Below are 6,797 nucleotides of genomic sequence, written 5' to 3'. Positions count from 1 at the left end.
TCAAACGCCGCCGTGTCACCAAAAATATCATCCCCCACCAAGGCTCTCTCCAATGGATCATGAGAAGTGATGAGTGGCCTTCGTGTATCATCATTCATAACAGTAATGGCGGACAGCTCCTCATAGATTGCAGGCATCTTCAGAGCTTGGTATACATCGAAGACCTCTATTTTATCATGTACTCGCAGGGTAAGCTGCCCAACAGCTACATCAATAAGTGCTCTCCCTGTGGCTAAGAATGGACGCCCCAAAATAAATGGGACTTCTGAGTCTGGCTCGAAATCCAATATCATAAAGCCAGCAGGAATTATCAACGACCCTACTTGTACCAATACATCTTCAATAATGCCTTCGGGTCTTGTTAACGATCTGTCTGCCAGCTGAAGAACTATAGTGGTTAGTCTGGGCACTCCCAAACCTAGCTTCCGGAAGATAGACGAAGGCATCAGATTTATACTTGCACCTAGGTCACAAAGTGCTCGAGCAACAACCTGTGTCCCAATAGAAATATCAATAGTGAAACTTCCGGGATCCTTCAATTTTGTGGGCAACTTGTTCTGAATACGAGAAGTGCACTCCTCAGTAAGTGCAACCGTGGCATACTTTGTGAAACGACTCTTTTTTGCAACAATATCTTTGATGTACTTAGCATACTGTGGAATACCCTGTAGCATATCGACCAAGGGGATGTTCACGTGTACCTGCTTAAGCAAATCAAGAAACTTCTTATAAGTAGCCTCTTCTTTTTGTCTTTCCAGACGTTGAGGGAATGGAGGCGGTGGCTTTGCAACCACGGCCTGTGGATGCTTTTCCACAGGTGCTTTGACTGCCTTCTTTTTTTCACTTGTTTCTGTGGCAATCTTCTCTTTTTCAGCCTCTACTCGACCAGTTTTCTTTGAAGTCACTTCCTCTAGTTCTCGCCCATTTCGCAGAGTTACAGCATTGCAAGGCTTGGGATTCACATCGGTGTTACTTGGAAGTCCTCCAGGTGGTCTAGTATTTTGTGCACCAGCTATCTTTCCCATCTGCCCCTCTAAATTCCGCACATCCAAATCACGATTCTGAGTATATGCTATCAATTTCTGCTGGTCTATCATCATCTTCTGCATGTCACCCATCATATTTTTTTATCATCTCTTCCATACTGTTTGTGGGAGCTTGAGGAGCAGGTGTTGACTGATAGTTCTGCTTCCGTTTACCTGAGTTGTCACTCCACCTGAAATTCGGGTGGTTCCTCCAATTTGGGTTGTAGGAATTTTCATATTGATTGTTGTTTCCTTGCCCCTTGCCTGCATTACCCACAAAGTATATGGATGCGGGATTTGCAGGGCATTCATCACTGTTGTGACCCTCTCCGCAGACATCACAAAAGGCTATGGCTTGCTGCACTGCATGGACCTGTGGTGGCGCTTGCGACGCAGCTAACTTCCTGAGTTCGGTGCGCATGGCATCAATCTGTGCTGATAATGTTGTAAAATTATCTACTTCAAAGATGCCCGGTGCTTTCCTAACTGAACTGCTAGTTGCATTATCCTGCTAGTTTGGCGTGCTCTGAGTAAACCTGTTCAATAATGTGAATAGTTCTTCATAGCTTAGATCAAGAGCCTGCCCTCCTGCAGTAGTGTCTAGTGATGACTTATGTTGGGCATCCAGACTCTCAATAAATGTGTGTGCCAGAACTTCATTCGTCTGATGGTGGTGAGGAAAATCTCTGAGAAGACCCTTAAACCTCTCCCAGGCTTGATACAAATTTTCTCCATTTTTCTGCCTGAATGACATGATCTCCCTTCGGAGGCGAGCGGTCTTTGCTGGTGGAAAGAACCTTGTCAAGAATTTCGTTACCAAGTCATCCCACGTAGTGATAGAATTGGCGGGCTATGCTAATAACCAGTTACTTACATTCCCCAATAGAGAGAAAGGGAACAATGTCAGTCGCACATATTCTTTAGTGACCCTTCCAGTAGCAAAAGTATCGACAATCTGCAGAAAAGTATGGATGTGACGCTGAGGATCCTCATGTGACATTCCCGTGAATTGCCCACTAGAGTGAAGTAGTTGAATCATAGGATGCTTCAGCTCAAAATGCCCTTCGATGGTGGGATTGACAATGCTTGAAGTGACACCCGCCACACGAGGCACTGCAACCTCTCTCACTTTCACCGGTTGATTATTATCCATGACCACAGGTAATTCTGCGACAGCCTGCAGGTTCTGCAATAAATTCAAATCTCTCCTGCACCGATTGAAAGTACGTTCAGGCTCAGGATCGAATTCCTCAAGATTATTTTGACTCGCAGTCCTTCACATTCGATTAAAGTACCTGCAATCAAGTAACATCTAAGATCAAGACGTTAACACTTGGATAAAATGAAGCAATAAAATTTATTATGGCAAAAATAATTGATTTCTAAGTCCCCGGCAACGGCGCCAAAAACTTGTTGCGTCCAAATGCACACGTAAGTGTACGTGGTCGTACAAGTAATAGAGTGATTATATAAAATCAGATGTTGAACCCACAGAGACTTATGACAAATATTTCACGAAAATAAACTATTTCTTACTATCTATGCAAGTGAAGAATAAAAGTGTTGGTTCTTTTATAACTAAATGCTATAATGTAATTGACTAATAATGTATCCAGAAATTGTGCTTAGAACATAATTGAGAACGACTTTTATCAAGATTTTAGAAGTATTCCAGGGTCGTGGTTGGTTCACCAATCCGATTGAGTCAGTCAACTATCACACCTTAGCAACTTTGTTCACAATAGCTAATAACCGGATTATTAATCTCGTGGTATTCTTCCGAACCACTACTCGCCGATTCAAGATAATGCTCCTCCTATATTCCTATGGTATCGACCTATCAACAATGCAATAAGAGCACGGTATATAATTGATTGCAGTAACTAAGTATATTCCTATCCTAGTCACAAATCCTAGCCCAACTTTAGGGATATTCAGATCACAATCTCATTACTTCTTCTCCAAATTAACAACGTCTTTCCGAAGCACGTATATCAATGAGTAAATAGAACTGAACTGTTACGCAGACAATCAAGAAATTATACACAGAAGTAACGAAGCAATTTCATACGAACACGCTACTAAGATTGAAATACTTGTCAAACGTCAATATTCATGGCTACGCCACAACCCCAGAATTTAAGTGTTTAGTTACACATGATTCGATAATGGAAACAAGAATTCATGATTAACATAGGGTTTTCATGTAAAGAAAAATAATAGAAGAGGAATAAAACCTCGAAAGAGTTTCACAAGTGTCCAAATTAGTCCAAGCCGCCTTTCTAATGTTAAAAACGGCTATTTATATGCTAGGGTAAATATGAGATAAGTTGGCCCAATCCCGATCTAAATAGGACAACTGACGCCGCTTGTGCGCTGGCTGTGCGTCGCATGACCAGCGCATAACCTCATTTATGTTCTTCTTGTGCGGCGCATGACCAACGCATGGTCTGTCTGAGATTCAGGAATGATGTTTTTGTGTGCTGGCTGTGTGGAGCATGGCCAGCGCATGAGACCTTTCAGTGGTCAGATTTTGCCTTCAAGTGCTGGAACTTCCTTCGAAACGTTCAATCGACGTACCCAGCCTCAGAATCACTCAAAACTGCCCGGAATACCCTTCGTTGGTCCGTGTTGTACCTATTCATATAAACATACTAACATAAGCTCATATACAACAATTCGCATTCAAAACTGTGATGAAAGTGCTAAGAAGTAAAGTGTACATGACACTAAATCTAGATATTTGTGCCAAATATCAATATACATGTACAATTACATCCAAACTATCTTCAATTCTTAATCCATGCTCAACAACACCTACACAACAATCCATAACCCTTATTCTCGTAAATATTCCTAAATCGATATTAAGAAAGAGAGATTCATACCTTATCCTTGCTAGAATAGAAGATATTCAAGATTTACTTTGTTTCCAAGCCAACTCCAACACAAAACGAAATTATAATCGCGACTACATATTGTCCGGACCTCGATTAATACTCCGTAACTTGAAATTACTCAATATCCTCACTTTTATGTGATATATAGGCTCTCGTATATTTGATGAGCTTTCTAGAGAATTTGGGAAATTTCTTATGGAGAAAAAGATGAATTTTAGCCCTTATATAGTGGCTTAGAGTCGGTGGCACTGTAGCACTGTAGCAGTGTAGCAGGCGCGACACTGTGCGTCCGCACAGTGCAGTTCCCTGCTCTGCCTGCCTAACTTGTAACATCCATAATTCTATACTCCGACGTCGTATCGACGAGCGGTTTGTTGCGTTGGAAACTAGACTTCCTGAACTTCAATTTAGGCTCTTGATTTTCTTCAAAACTCCTCATATACTAAAAGATATTCTTCCTCCAATTTGGGCCAAAATTACCCCTCATATTTTCTTTAAAGTTCCAACAAATTTAATTTCCTTGATTCACTTGCCCTTCAATCCTTCCATAGCTTATTATATGAACTTAAATGTTCATAATCATAAGATTGGCGCATATAATCTCATATATTCTTGAAGGTAACTCCAGCATCTACACTTAAAACAATCAACACTCATAAATCTCAATGTACAAAACTACGGGGTGTAACATATAGGGAATAGTGACATTAGAAAGAACAATCTAGAACGAAAGACAAAACAATTGATCAGTTATGTAAAAGAACTATGTTGGGCTTGATCCTCTTGAAAAGTTATAGTATTAGTTGAGGTTAGGAAACTTGTGAACAAGATAATCTAAGTGCAGCCCTTTTGTATATAAAACAACAATTCAAGTTTATAGTATGTACTTTGATTTTATTGATCTTACTTTATGTTACGTTGACCTCAAAATATTGCACGTGTTGTCTACTGTCGTAGCTATATGGCTGTCATGTTGTTTTCTGTTGTCTGTTTTTTGACAATCATTACTAACTACTTTCTTGGTCAAGTCCTTAGCGTTCTCTAGCATTCAAAGCAATATTGTATTTTTGGATTTTAATTTGTGTTCATGCATTAATGTCCTTTTCAAATCCAATATCTAATATCATGATGTCTCCCTCAACTAATTGGTCGTTGTTACAAGTCTCCATACAGAATTAAAGAGTGATCTTATTGCTTCCATGCGTCAAGACAATTTTTTTTTAAAAAAAATGTAGAAAAGATTGATCAACCCATTGTAAGTTCTGGATCTTATAATCATTTAAGGTCAATAAAAGAGACCCTCAAAATAAGTAGCTTAGAAATTGAGACTTAAAAGAAGCTAGCCTAGGTGGTTAATGTAGGAAATCAATCCGTGATTTGTATTGATGTATGAAAGTCATTATATACAAAGTAGGTATCTCCCTATCAGAATGATACTAGGCTAAATTATAGGACCTAATTACTATACATAAGGAAGAGAATATTTACAATATTTACATAGACTATTACATAGTCTATCACACCCCCGCAGTCGAAGCGGGAGGTTGTCGTACGCTTAGACTGTCCCTGAAATCATCAAAGAGCACGCGCGGAAGACCTTTAGTGAAGATATCTGCGATCTGGTAACGGGACGGGACGTGAAGAACACGAACTTCTCCACGGTCAACTTTCTCACGTATGAAATGTATGTCCATCTCAATATGTTTAGTGCGTTGGTGCTGAACTGGATTACCTGATAGGTATATGGCACTAACATTATCACAATAAACCAATGTAGCTGTCCGGATGGGACAACAGAGCTACAAAAGAAGGTTGCGAAGCCAACATGACTCAGAGACGACATTAGCGACGCCACGGTATTCGGCCTCGGCACTCGACTTAGACATAGTAGGTTGTCGTTTGGATGACCATGAGAGGAGATTATCTCCAAGAAAGACACAGTAACCTGATGTGGATCGGCGAGTGTCTGGACAACCACCCCAATCTGCATCTGTATAAGAAACAAGAGAGGCAATGGAGGATTTGTACAGATGGATACCAAACTCAATAGTACCTTGAATGTATCGGACTATGCGTTTAAGAGCATGCATATGTGCAACCTTTGGATCATGCATGTGAAGGCATACTTGTTGAACCGCATAGGAGATGTCTGGTCTTGTGAATGTAAGGTACTGCAACGCGCCGGCCAACTTACGATATTGGGTGGGAACATCGCACGGAGGCTCGGCCGTGGCACCAAGTTTGGCTTTGGTGTCGACCGGTGTCTGACTTGGCTTACGGGCTGTCATGCCCGCACGCTCTATAATATCTGCTGCATAATTTTTCTGAGAGACAAAACATGCCGTGTGAAGTCCGGGTAACAGCGATACCCAGAAAATAGCTTAGAGGGCCCAAATCCTTCATAGCAAATTCGGCACTAAGCAGAGACATGATGGATTTTCTGAGAGCATCTGAGGAAGCTGTGAGAATAATATCATCAACATATAGCAGAATGTAAGCAATGTCAGAACCTCAACAATAAATAAAGAGAGAGTGATCAGATCGGCTATGTGAAAAACCAATAGTAGAGACATAGTCTGCAAAGCGTTGGAACCATGCACGGGGAGCTTGCTTAAGTCCGTACAATGATTTCTTCAAGAGACAGACATGATGTGGATGCTTTGGATCCTTAAACCCAATAGGCTGATGCATATAAACAGTCTCATTAAGATTACCGTGTAGGAAAGCATTCTTGACGTGCAACTGATGAATGAGCTAAGAGTGTGCAAGTGAAATGCTCAAGACAGCGCGAATAGTAGCCGGTTTGACAACCGGACTGAAAGTCTCATCGTAGTCAACTCCAACCTGTTGAGACCTGCCATCACAGACAAGA

The 6,797-nt window shown here is 40.9% G+C and overlaps 1 pseudogene; it reads left to right on the top strand.

The window, feature by feature from the left end:
* The first annotated feature begins 1,696 nt into the window (after nt 1-1,696).
* LOC132643078 (small nucleolar RNA R71) lies at nt 1,697-1,790 on the top strand (annotated as a pseudogene).
* The last annotated feature ends 5,007 nt before the right edge of the window (nt 1,791-6,797 follow it).

The sequence above is a fragment of the Lycium barbarum genome, chromosome 5, assembly GCF_019175385.1.
Source record: "Lycium barbarum isolate Lr01 chromosome 5, ASM1917538v2, whole genome shotgun sequence".
In the NCBI taxonomy this organism is placed as follows: domain Eukaryota; kingdom Viridiplantae; phylum Streptophyta; class Magnoliopsida; order Solanales; family Solanaceae; genus Lycium; species Lycium barbarum.
This window is presented reverse-complemented; position numbering and strand designations above follow the sequence as displayed.